Here is a 13,981-nt window from a genome sequence, read left to right on the forward strand (position 1 = left end):
CTACCGTCACAAATATCACCCACTAAGAAGATTATCACGATATTGAAAGTTATCCGATACTTTAAAAGCTTGTTTCAGGAATATGATAACAATCTTTTGGAAAATATTATATATTCCTCGACTTTGAGAAACTTTAATCAAACTTTGAGAAATCGCAAAGCATACCTCGCGAATAGAGTGAGAATAACTCGACGATCTATTAGAACTCGGCGAATTTTCATTACAAGAAGCTTTGCGCTCTGAGGACGGTAGTCTGCCACGTCTCGTGAAATTCGCGTTCCTACCACACGTCGAAGCTTCTGCACGCACACAGGTTCAGCCGTCTGGATCACGATCCTTCGGAGGAATGTCTCTAGCGGCGCATTTGAATTCTATTGGACACGCGTGGCGCGCGCTGGCTTGCGGCCGAACCGCTGCCAGCAGCTAGCAGGGAAAACTGGACTGTCTTATCTGACGGCAGGTAAATCAGATGCGTGCGTCCATGGTTAAAAAAGTGAAAAATGTCGGCACGTGCCATACGACCCCACAGGTTATCTTGGTCAACAGGTGTAGTAGTTGAACATTCGACGAACGATCGACGATCTCACGTTTCACGATTTATAATTTAACGGATGCGACTCCACCGTTTACGATTTCATTCTGCGTTGAAATCGACAACAGGAAAGAAGCGCTTGTTCAATTTTTCTTATTTGTATTCTTAGATAATAGTTTTTACCGTTATCGCGCCAATATCGTCTACCTATCACTCATGTATCGCATCGGTTCGCATTTGAACAGGTTCTCAAGAGTAAAATTACGTAAATCCCTTTAGGAAGTAATCATAAAACCTCGTGCTATTTTATTCCGACTCGTGTTTAGAACTATGCTTCGCTAAAAATGACTTAACAGGCCTGTGTTTTTATCCTTCGTAATTATTACGGATATTAAATTATGCGACTTTTTCTGATACTTCATATCGCTTAAGTTTTCAAGTAAGTCTATGATTGGTTCGATTCCAAACGTACTTTTAATAATTTCTCGTTTTATCGTATTCCGATTGCCGCGTTTCCCCCTACAGCTATTCTCATTTCCGTTTTGCCTTTCATATAAAATCACTTTCCTGGGACTATCCACTTAGTTGGATTAAGGAAACTAGTCGAGTAGCCATTGGGTACATCAGATATCGCGTAACTACATCGTGGCTCTCCTTACTTTAATAAATATTCTCGAATGGTGATGAATAGTTACCGTGTATGAACAGAGATTGTAAGCTGCATTAGGTAATTTATCTACGAATACGACAGGCCGTCTATCGATTGTTCGCACAGCCGATTTATTCGTGCTAACGACGTAATTAATCCTTAATTGATCTAGCTCGAATGGGTCTTCGAATTCGGAAAGAATCGCAAAAAGCGATATCGGGAATGCGTTTGAAAATTTATGTCGTTCACAGATAATGGACAAACCGAAGAAAACTATTTTAATTTCTATCGAATCGCAGCCCTCTAAGTAGCATGAATCAGAGATAACGCAATGCAAGGTGTAGCAGCGAGACGGAATGCGTTTTACGCGAGATAGGCGATTGACTCACCGGTATGTCAGTGATATATTTTTTTCAACTGTCCGGGGTAGATAACAGTGTTCGTAGTTGAATAGTACAGGCAGGTGTACGGTCTTCGATCTTTCGCCGTCTGTAATTGCATGCAAATATGTTCCAATTTTAATGTAAATCACTTTTTTAGCGAAACAACTAAAGATTTGCTCAGATTGAATAATACGCGAGCGCTCGCGCTACGTGTAAAAATGTCCTTGGCATCGTTCTGTCTAGAGTCTTTCAAATTGCTCGCATATGAGTGAATAATCGTTTGATAATCCAAAGCGACTCGTTTACGATATAAAATTAATGTTATATATATCCATTAAATATCCATTCCTGAAAAATGGTAGGTATTTTCTAGAATTTACACGATATCGTTTCTATACTTTGAATTCCAAGAACTTCTTTCTAGTCGTAATGTCTCTTCACCGTTATCTCAAAATACCGTATTTTATCACATATATCGATCATATTTAACAATGTTTATAATATACCATACATATACATATATTTTCATTCATTTTCTATAATTTATGACGTAGTTAAATAGGAGACAGCGAAGACGATGCGTACAAGATACATGCGGGAAGTATAATGATTTGTAAAGTCCTAATCCTGGCACTAAAAATCTCCCGTTAAAATTCCCTTTGCCGAAGGAAAGAACTCGTAAAACCTCAAAGACAATGTACGCTACGACCGCTTACGTCATGGTCGTTGGAAAATGTAAAAGACTGAACCTTCGTTTATCTTTCGAGAAACTCCAATTCCAGTTGATGGGGAGATCAAAACTCCAGCTTCTGAGCGATCGGAGCAAAACGAATGTAACGCGTTACATTCTCCCATTGAGCAAAGTGATAAAATGTAGAAAGACGACTTGATACCCGGAGGAAGTCGACGTTTTTATTCTCGCCGGATTACGTTGTTACCGTCTTAAGTATCCGGTGCCTATCCCCCGATGCTTTGGCTCTTCCTGCTAGCTAAGACATTATAATTTTCCAATCTTCCATGATGCACATACGCATGTACATTTATGGTCCCAGGATAGGCCAAGCTCAGACGATTTGACGAGCCTAAAGGTCCGTCGTCGTTTCTACGTCAATTTTTCGTCCCTCGAGCTCGATCCGGTGCTTTGCGATCTGCAAGGATTAATCCTGGTCCTTCAGCTATCGAGGAGGTAAAATTACGTTGAGTTCTTTCGAAGAGATTTAACCGTGTATTAGAAAGGGACTCCAGCTCGCGTCTATCTTGCCGAGTAATTGCTATAACCGATTAAACCATTCAGTCTTGTCAACGGATATTTTTGTTCTAAGAATCCAGTATTCGACTAGCTATTCGCTGTGATAATTAAAGAAATATTACTAATGAAACATTATAACAGTATTCTATTAAACTTCTAATAACAGGATATCCGATGCCAGTTTCTTGTGGAATTAATTTCGTCTATAACCAGATATAAATCGAATTTTTTGTTGTATAATGCCGATACGATAGATGATGATATATTACAGGAAAAATAAAAAAAATATTAAAACAAAAAGTTAACATAATTACACGTCCGTTGAAGGATATGGTCCCTTGCAAGGGACGTTCTTCTCTCTCCCTTTCTGTCGTAATAATCAGTTCGTAGAATCTATAAGGTTTTGGAAAAAGAAGATTCAAGCAACATGTTATACCTTTTCTTGATGATATCACTTTTAATCGTATGCAAAATGTGAGGTGTCTGGCATCATACGCACTTGCGTAGGCATTTATTTCCATTGTATATTCTTAGCTTAAGCAAACGATGTTACTCGTGATCAATGATCGATATGCACCTTTTACTTTATCGAGTGTGCCATTCTCTTATATAATAAAATATATTGTGTATTTGTTATAATACACGCAAGATATTTACGCATAAATTGTCGTTTAGAAATTTAAATTCTGGCTGAATATAAAACCTTGGAAACTTCTTTTGAACGATTTATCCATTTATCGCCAATTTCCCCACAATTTTTACACGGAATAGCGTTCAGCATTTAGATATATCGAGCTTGCACATCTTTATCGCGCTTGATTATCGTTCGTCAGCCACCCTCATTTCTGTCGTCGTTTAACTTGACTCAGCGCTTCGATCATTATCGTTGTTCTAAATCTCGAGTATACAGAAAATAACAGAAAATAATCTGTTATATCTCATTGTCGCTTCGCATTTATCGCTATCTCATCCATCTTCTTTACAAATTCTTAAAATCACCTTACGTCTGACAGCTAAACCGATGATATGGACATCTTGGATTTTTCATAAATTTCAAAGTTACGTTTCTGAAATACGAAGCTTCGATATTTCAACTTGTACCATTGCGAGAAACCTCGACACAGAACATTCCGCGTTAATGCCTTTCCTTTTCTAGTTAGGTCTCAAAGTGTTAAAACGCAAAATCTGGTTACAGCCTTGATCTTGGAAAATGAAGCAAGCAAGGGCGAGAACCGTTCATGATCCGTGAATGGATGGCTTCCTGAGCCGATGAAAGTCGATGCTTTCCTCCGCTGGTCGAGCTCGTCATGGTCCCTTGACTTTCGATCTTCCGCCGTGCCGCGCCGCGTCGCGTCGTTTCACGTTCTCTACGGAATTACACGCGGCTAGAATGCCTCTTCCTCGGCTCTCCTCGTCTTCCTCGGTCGCGGTCCGCTCACCGTTCGAGCTTGTTGTAGATACACTTGGTGATTTATCGCATGGTCGGAACGCATTAACGTTTCAACCCATGTTACGGCATCACGGCGCGTCGTTCTTCAGATAGAAACGGTTAGATGAAGTTCGTACTACGTCTGACACTGGGTCACGAAAGTATCGCAATTAAATGCGTCGACCCCGCGTGTAATTAAGGCATCGTATACACGCGAGTGTTGCTGCTGCCTGATTTTCCTGACGTCGAGTTGCTTTCAGCCGAGGAACAAACAATCACTGAGTCTTCGAAAGCGTTGCAGAGAAATTCTTTGTTCGCGTTACGCGAGCGTGATGCGAAACGGTCTTGCTTTTAGCGTTAACGTCGTCATTGGAATCAAATTAATCGAAATTTGTTATAATTCAAAGCGTTAATGTTAATGGATTTGATCGTGATACTCCAGTTACGGTTATTAAATCTTATATTTATACGCTCATTGTATTACAATACGATTGAAGGTGGCGATTTTAGTAAATTTTGTTTATAGCACTGTAGTTGTAGGGTGTTGTGCGACCTATACTTATATGCGTTAACTCTATCGCAGCCCTAGTGCATGGATTTTCATGCAAATTAAAAAGATAAAAAATACAGAAACAGATCACCTGTTATGAACTACTATTAATCATCGATACAAACCGGTTCGACACTTGCTTTTACTTCGTACTAGGTTGCTATAGGAATTGTCTGCCACTGAACGTAAGATAGGAATTCCATCCATTATTTCTGACAGTGTCTCATTTTGTACAAGTTGTATATCGATCTGTTTCGTGTATATCGGCTATCGCGCATATCGACGCTATAAAGTCATCGGTGATGTAAATACCTCCGAAGAATTTGAAGAATTTATCGCAGAAAATCTCTTTTCTTCTTTCCTGTATTTCTGCTTTTATCAAACTTTATGAAAGAACTATTCTATCAACTTCGTTTCTAAGTTACCAAACGTATCTTGTTTGGATTTCTAGTACCGATAAAGTGGAAGCGTATATGATTCCGAGAAATAAGCAAAGCAACATCCGTGTAATAATAACGACAAAACCGCTATCTTTCCTACGACATCGTAGTGCGTGGCAGCGAGAAGATAGAAAAGATACACCGCGACTTTGGTATTATGCTGACATGTACGGCAGTCCCACACACATAAGAAGAGACTGTCCTATCGGGGTGCGTTTCAAGCGGAAAGGAATGATTTATCGAAACACGTAATATGTCTAATGCCTGATAAAAGGCCGCATAGAAATGTTCATTCAGTGGAAATACAGCTTCGTGGCCTCGTAGTTAACTGTATGTATACGTCAAAACAATTTAAAAAGGTAAATCGATTACTGTCCTGAACCCTCCTCCTCCTCCTTCTTCTACCTTGATTAATTACTGGCGGCACGAGCAAATATTTGAATGTAATTCTATGTAGGTAAGTTAAGCCCCGGCGCATGGAGAATCATATTTCATGAAAGTGAGACGTTCCTCGTGTACGTAGATGGGGAAAACATGGAATGATGTACGGTACGTATCGAATAATTTCACTGATGCGTAGCTTTTCGACGTTTTGTCGAAAACCTTCCTATTATAACAGATAACTTCTTTTTCATTTCAAGCAAGAAATAGCTGCATCGCAAATATTTCAAAACAAATTCATGCTCTCTTGTTCTTTCTAACTAAATTTCAATGAACGTTATTCCGTTCACCGACGTTCAACGAAACTCTTACGGAACAGGCTCGATGATTTTTCAAATTCTTCCGTAATTTATGACGACTCTAAAACAACGAGACTCTACGCGATTAAGGAGTTAGTCGTATTAGTCGATCCTTTGATCTTCTGAAAGTCGCGTTCATTGATGAAGACGTGGCAAAGAGTTCCGCGATTTTCGCCATTCATCGTGGGTTTCTCGTCCGATTAACTTAATTCGTAGCGATTAACGTAATTCTGCCTCTCTTTCTCTCTCCCCACCCTCTCCCATAATGAACGGCGTACAATCGATCGAGGGATGGGGAAAGGAGGAAGAACGAGTCCAGCTAGCCGGCAGGAAAAGAAGAACAAAGGCCAGAGAGTCGGTCGAGGTTGGACCCTTGTCTGGGTTCCGTGACGACCACGCTAGTTAATGTTTTATGGAATCGAGCAGGTCGAGAGAGTCGAACAGGTGCACGAATTGGTCCATTCGATGGATGGTCCCGCTCTTTTCCTCTACTCTTCTTCTTCTTCTAGACCTCTCTTCCTTTGGCGCGTTCTTCTCAACGTCCCCCGATTCTTTACAACAAGAGAGAGCTAGCTTCTCTCAACCTCTAATTCTCGACTCGAGGGAACAAAAACTTAATCGGTTGCTTCCTCTGCTCTCCTCTGCGAATAGAACGGCCTCCACTAGAGGCTGAACCAACGACGAAGAGCCAGCCGCGATCGTGAAAACCGAGAGGGACAGAGTGACACGCACACTGGTGTGGAATTAACTTTTAGTCGATCCAGATATATTTCTTTGGGCGAACTCGAGATCGTCCAAGGGACACGGATCTAGTTGTTTGGTGTTGTAAAAGATAGTGTCAGTCATTGATCTCCTGGATTCTCGAGTGTTAGAAGGTTTTTGCGGTCGAATGACGACACGGCTTACGATTCGAAGATATTCGTTCCTGCGAATGATAGATCAAGTAAAATGATGGTAAATATATAGTTTGTTTAAGAATTGAGAAAATTTATAGTGTTTCCTTGTATTGTACTATAATTGGAAGATGGATATTACATTAGAATCTAAGAGTTTTAGAGAAAAATTCATTTCCAAACGATCGGTTTAATAATATACATTTACCAAAATGAATGAAATCGACAGAACCAGTTTTTCATCGATCGATATCCAAATGGCCGATCGAAAATATATCTTTCGAGGCGTGCAATCTGCAGCTCGTGGATGGGTTCGACACGATTTCGATGCCGTGAAAATGGAGCCTATACCACTGCGCGCGTCAGCGCAGGAGGTATCGGGAAAAAAGAAGCAACTGCTCGAGGAGAAATCTAGCCGGAGGAGGGATCCTTTCGAGAGCTGCGTACGATCAGGATTACCTTTGGGGTAATCTTCGTATCCAGTAGCTGTAAGCGACTGCATTCATTTAGCCTGGTGTGAGTCGAGGAAGATAGGTGTAGGTGCGAGCGAGCGAGCGAGCGACCAAACTGTCGGATACAGCCGGTTTCGCGTTATTACCGGGCACGGGCCTCCAAGGTCCTTAAGAAGGAGCTTCTGAAATATGCTGATAATAGGTGGACGCAGCGAAATCTCGAGGGATAGCCGGGAATTGCGGGAAATACTTATTTGGTCACGTGAATGGATACGTTCAAGTGATTATAGAACCCGCGAAAAGTGATGGACTAATGTTAAAGCGTAACGCTGCGCTGTCGAAAAACCGGTCAAATTTATCTTTTCTGTCACGTTGCTCCAATCCCAACGCGTTCATCTTTATGGAAAGTGGCCAACTTGTAATTTTCTGACTCGGCCAGCTCTCTTTTGTCTCACGGTTATGTAACCCGTGAGCGGACGAGATCGGTTTGCTTAATGGCGAACCATGTGCTTCTGCTACTTTCTTAATAATAGAAAAAAGTTTCCGTTGTGTCGACATCGGGCGTATTTAGCGAAGCAGACATATTTTTATTGGATTCGTTTATGGTTTGGTGCCTGGATTTATTGTTCCCGTTTCATAGTATATAGCGAATTTCTTAAAATCGATGTATATTTAATTAGATTCGTGATTAAACTATGCGTGTAATTTAAGATAGGAGGATTCGCACATTTATCGAGAAAATTCGACACCTGTTGGCAACTAAAATTAAAATGCGGCCTAACATCCGCCGTAAATAATCACGTAAGAGCGTGCGAGCAATCACTATGGTCTATCTGGCGGCACATCGGTGAGAAACCTATGCAAATTGAATATTAATACGCACGATGTCGTGAGGACACGGAGAAGCTCGACAACGGTCTGGCACCGATGACGTTAGCCCAATAAATAACACCTGAAATATAATACAACATACATTATCCGTGTGTAATAGGAATTCGTTTTTCGTCCCGAACCGCGCGAGAATCGCCATTGGAATCGCGTCGTCGACCATTTTTTCTCTTGACCTTTACCAGAAATAGGTACTTTGGATCTAGATAGTTGCGTTGGTCATTTAACACGACTTAACTATCCGGCGTGAATCTAAGAGAGTTGACGCAGCGCAGTCAGCGAAGACCCTGAAATCGCGGATGATTGCAGCGTATCCTTGCTGGTGCTCACTCGCACTAACTCGCTATGTCGCGCCAGCGGATACTTCCCTCGGTCCTGTCCAGATGGTAAAGTGAGAACAGTTAGCCGCGAAATTTACGGCTCTATTGACGCTGATAAATGGGATAGTTCAGTCTATTTATAATTTGATGTTAGCCACGAGCAGCGCGTACGTTTCGGACCGTTGAGCCACGTATTTCGTGTCTTTGCACTGGGATTTATGGAATTAACGTGAAAACAAAGGGTCACACAGTGGACATAGGCGAGGGGAGGATTGAATTTTTTCGAGTTAATTATTTTTCGTCGCAAACGTTGCTCGTATATCGTATCGGATACCGATTCATCTCGTAAAAGTCTAGTCGGAGGGGCTGCGTAATTAGAGGACGAGGATCAGTTGGTTTAACGATAACGGCCCGCGGCGAGTATAACGCTTCATCGCCCGTATACGTATTTGGTTGCATTATGGATCCTGTCGAGCGGCGTTAGGATTGTTATCGGGGCTTTGGAGCCGAGTGAAAGCATCGTACAGAGTATCAACCAGAGAGAATCAAGGCGTTATTGAGAATGAGTCTGGATGAGCTTGAATAGCTCAGGTAGAGAATCACGGTCTAGTTTCGGCTGTGGTTTCGATCTCTCTTGAAATAAAATATCGGGTTAATAAGCCTTAATAATAAGTCTTCTGAAGATAAATGCTATTGTTTCTTAAATATTTAATGTTACTTTTAAATATCAGCGTCATCCTATCTGTGAAATTTCTTATTTACCCACTCACGCTTCCCTATTCTTACAGTTTGAATAATGAGAATCTCCATTATACATTTATTAAATCGTGCCACATTATAGTTCATTCATTCCGCGTAACGATTATGATGTATGAATGCACCTCGTTTCTTCTAGTAATATTAAAATGTGCGTTGATAATAAGTTGAAAGTTACTTGGTTCATTCATAAAATGTCGACAAAAAATTGTTGTGCTCCAGTTGCTGAAACTGCGCTATTTAGAAAGGATACAATTTATATACCTTGAAAACCCCTTGTGAATTGGTGCGTGTTTATACGTAATTAATGAACGACGTATCTCCCATTCGGGCGATAAATTTAAAATTGTAGTAAAAATTATGTAATGTCTTTCCTGCACTGGACAATTGTTATCAAAGGCATGTACTGAAGTTATCGTTTAATTATTGACTCGTGTAAAGTATACGCACGCGCGTGCGACTGCTTACTTATCACTGCAAGCACTGTCGACGCGAATCCGGCGGAAACCATGCACAGGAAAACAGCTTTCATTGGACGATGACTATCATTTTTGATCAGCCAACTGGAATGAAGAATCGAAGGCCCGTTTAATCAAATCCGACGTGCGAACGTAACCAACAAGATGTTTCACTGGGACGTAAATTATAAAAAGTTACACGGGTTGTGCAGAGTTGTGCAGTCGCGTTTTAATACCGATGTATTCGTTTCCACGCTACGCTTCTTCCGTCTCCTTCAATTTTTTCTTTTGTTCTTGCATGCTTTTTATATCACGAAACCTTTCTCACAGAGGCGAACGATCGAAATTTGCTAAATCATACTGTCTTGCAGATTTTCTGTAAAGCTTTCTTATGATATTCCTCCTCTGTTTTGAATTTAAGTGTTTGCTTTTGATCTCGGGTTTCTATCAACTTCGTAACGCGCGTTTTGCTGATCTTGGTGCTGTGTGGTACATTTAAAGTACATAGTTACGTTACTAACCATGATACCGCGTTATCAGTGCGCGTTTATCAACTGAAGCTAAAATTCATGAATTGTAGTTAGAGTTAATAGTGTCAGAGTTTATAAATATAATAAATGATCGATTCGTAGGCAACGTATAGGCAGGTAAATATAAATTTTAATATCTGGTATTTGGTATCGTGATTATGCTTTTCAGTGTAATTTTCACTTCGTGATTATGCTTTTTAGTGTAATTCTCACTTTAATATCGGATATTAGGATTTTTATTCGGTATTCGTTGATGAATTTATCGGATAAGTATAGCTTGATACACGTTCGCGTTCTTAGAATATTACGATAAATTGCTTTATCCTCGATCCCTGGCTTTCTCACATTAAATTGGATGAATCGTCATTCATTCTTATACCTAACAGAAGCTAGATTTTCAAGTATAAGTAGGTACATGTATTTGATAACTGGCTACCATTTCGTCATAAATTATCAAATTTGCGCAATTCACATCGCTCTACTAAATATTTTCCAAGATTGTTATTCATCTATGAGTTTAGTTTTCGTTTCAAAATGTGAATTCATAGAGAAAGTAATATATCAACCTACTTACTTATCAAAGCCTATTTACAATTTTTTCTCGCATTTTTTTTCATAGATCTGTATTAAAATATCTGTACTGTACCTTTTAAAGTGAGAATGATAATCACGTAACAACCGAAAATAATTAAGCAGACTTCTATAAGTATTTATTAATAATGCAAACAAAATGGAATATCTTTCACACCTTGCATAATTACCAATTGTCACTCTATGTAAATATATCGTATCACTTGGATCTTCGACCAGCATTTCTCTAAAGGCACTATTCGTCTTAAATCTTCACGCGAGTATTCTATTATAGAATCTAATATAATAGAATTTAATCTGATATAGAATATAGAAACAAACCCGTGTCGTTATATTATTTTTGCACGAGTGGTGTACCAAGACATCCAGTCGCGATCGTGACTATGTCTCTAGGACCTAGATCCCCTAACACTCGTAATATGTCGCCGGAATTCATTCCCGATCCGACCAAACTGCAGTGCTTTTTCTTTTTTCACAAAGATTCCGTCGCTCAGCGTGCTCCTGAGTCTGGGCCAAGAGACGCTTTCAAAGAGAAGCGTTCACGATCCTAATGCGATAAACCGTCGCGCAGAAATAAACCCAGCTAAAACAGAAACGGACCCGAGAAAGTTCAAACTATGGATGAGTTAGAATAGTTTGGTAAGAGTGAACGATTAAGACCTAAGTGGGAGGAAAAAGAGGAAGGAGGAAGATGCAGGAAAGAAGAAAGTATCGGACAGAAACGAATATGTCTGCAAATTGGCGACAGATAAAAAAGCGTTCGACGAAAGGGCATGGAAGAAAGAGGCGAAAGGGAGGAAGCTTTGAAGACCGATTTCGCATTCTGCAGAGAGCTAGTCAGCGGCTAACTATAAGAGGAGCTAACTATAAACCGGACTCCCTACCCCCGGTCGCTATTTCCAGCGTTGCGCTTGTCGCACTGCCAAACCCCCCTTGGTCTGTTCGCATCGTTCTTCCTCTTTCTCGTCACCCTTTCGATCGCCCCTGCGACCGCGCGAACGTCGCGTTCTTAATGCTTTTCTTTCATCGTTAAAGTCAACGTATAAAATTATACAGTTAATCTGATTTTGTAACAAGTGTACACATTTTATATATATTACATAATGTAACATTTGTAACATTTTAAAATTTTGTTTCAGATACAACCATACCAGTAGAGAATATCGATCAATAATGCTGTAAAACTTTGACCGCCAGTTTTTGTTTAAAGTAGCAGTAAAATCGTAAGTGATTTATAATTTTTTAGAGTAATACTAGGATTATTTTGAAAAGTACTACAAATTCTTATTATAGAGAATGCATTCAATCATTAAAACCATGAAATGTTCGTCGGAAATGTTTGTTCGGAATAGTACTCTATACAAACTGTAGGTTGATTACCACGAAGACCTATTATATTTCACAAGACATCGTTTTCGTGATTCGTTCGTACGGCAATTTGTTAACGACCGTTTAAACAAATATTACTTTACGAGACGCTCGACACATCGTTATCGAAGATCCAAAGAAGCAACAGCCATTAAAATCAATCCACCATGTGACGTCAACTCTTCTCAAGACGCATTTTATTAACATACTCACATCCAATCGCCTTCGCGAGTGGTGGCAATAACGGCCGTTTGCATTGCGGTTTTACAGAAATCGATTTCGTTCCTTTTTCCACGATCGCAATTGGAACGATCGTAAATCAATCAGCACCACTTGCCACGCTCGCATAGAAACTCTTCCTAGCTCGTTAGGACATTCAATCGATGCTACCAGAAGATCGATTTGTACGATCATTGTTTTGTTCTTCAAACTCGGATTCGGAATCGTTTGAGAAAGGGCTAGAAACGCGACGTGAACCGCAATATATATATTGGGCGGTCTGGAAATTCCTTAAATATTCGTTTTCAAGCGTGTAGTCGAATGCCTTCGTAAAGCACTAATTTATTTAGTAAGTGAGCAATTATGTTCACATACGCGAAAGATGTGAACCGACAAACGTATAAACTAGCGGTTAATTTTTATGTACAAGAACTCCGGCAGTCATGATTCGACGTTCGCGTTCATTGAATTACGCACAATTACGTAAAAGCCTGATTATTTATCGATCTCAAGGATCTATAAATTTCCTCTTTCGTATATAGCCGATTTAAGTGCCGCCGGTAAAAATAAATGTCGCTTCCCGAATACAATTTGATAAATTAATATTGGGAACACCGACGGGTTTGGTGTGTTCGGCGTGTTCCGTTTTAATATCCCATTCCTACGCTGATTATACGGTTCAATTCGTTAATAATCAAAAGACATTTGTGATCGCAAATCGGATTAACTTTCGTGTCAACGACACTACGTCTGCTGATGTCCGTATTAGCGGGTTAATTGATGTGATGCGACATTTAGGATGGAAATGGCGTGTTCGTTATTGCAGAATAATGCTGAATTTAGATCGAAAACGTTAATTATCGTGACTCCGCAGAGAAATTAACCTAATCACTCCCAAATTAGTTATCAACTCTCGGCGCTTTATCGATGCTGGTATGAAGTCCGTAAAAATATAAATATTTGTAATTTATTTTCAGAAAAAGCATCGTTGGAGAAATCAACGTAAATTTGGTTTCCTACGTCGCCATGATACGAGAGCGCTAATCGCATAGAAAACTCGACTAATTAAAAGTTGTCGAACACGCGTCGAAGTCTTGAAATATTCGAGCAGATTACTTTATTTACATTAATTAGAAAGATTTTTTCGTGTCGATGCTTTCTGAACGAGTGTCGTGCGTCTACAGTAACATAGTGTGAAACATTTTGTTTGCGCCTTATTAATCATTGTAGAACTATCGTTTACAGCGAGAAAGCATCTATGAAAACCGAGGAGTACGCCAATTAGAAGTTATCAAATAACTGCAAGTGTTTTAACATATCTCGACAAATTATTTTTTTTCACATTTAATCTTAATTAAAATCTTAATATACGTTCAAAAGGTTTAAGAGGTTGTTGCCCTGTGTATATAGTCTTTTATTTTAATATTAAATACAATAGTCGGATATTTCTCGGGCGAAGCTTATACACCTATTAACAACATACAGACTTAAGATATCTCGTGATTCAGTCTGAATTTTCGGCTTATTTAGATAT

General features: G+C 39.7%; 1 protein-coding gene across 2 annotated transcripts in view; it reads left to right on the plus strand.

Annotated features, from left to right (window-relative positions):
• The window catches only part of LOC117161268 (uncharacterized), an 80,717-nt gene that overhangs the window by 31,518 nt on the left and 35,218 nt on the right, over positions 1 to 13,981 (plus strand). Inside the window, exon 2 of one of the 2 annotated variants that reach the window (XM_033342667.2) lies at positions 12,000 to 12,083. The exons of the other annotated variant lie outside the window; for it this stretch is intronic. The gene's annotated coding sequence lies outside the window, so the exon portion shown is untranslated. The remainder of the gene's footprint in view (positions 1 to 11,999; positions 12,084 to 13,981) is intronic. 2 annotated transcript variants of the gene reach the window in all.

This window comes from Bombus vancouverensis, chromosome 6 (assembly GCF_051014615.1).
Source record: "Bombus vancouverensis nearcticus chromosome 6, iyBomVanc1_principal, whole genome shotgun sequence".
NCBI lineage: Eukaryota > Metazoa > Arthropoda > Insecta > Hymenoptera > Apidae > Bombus > Bombus vancouverensis.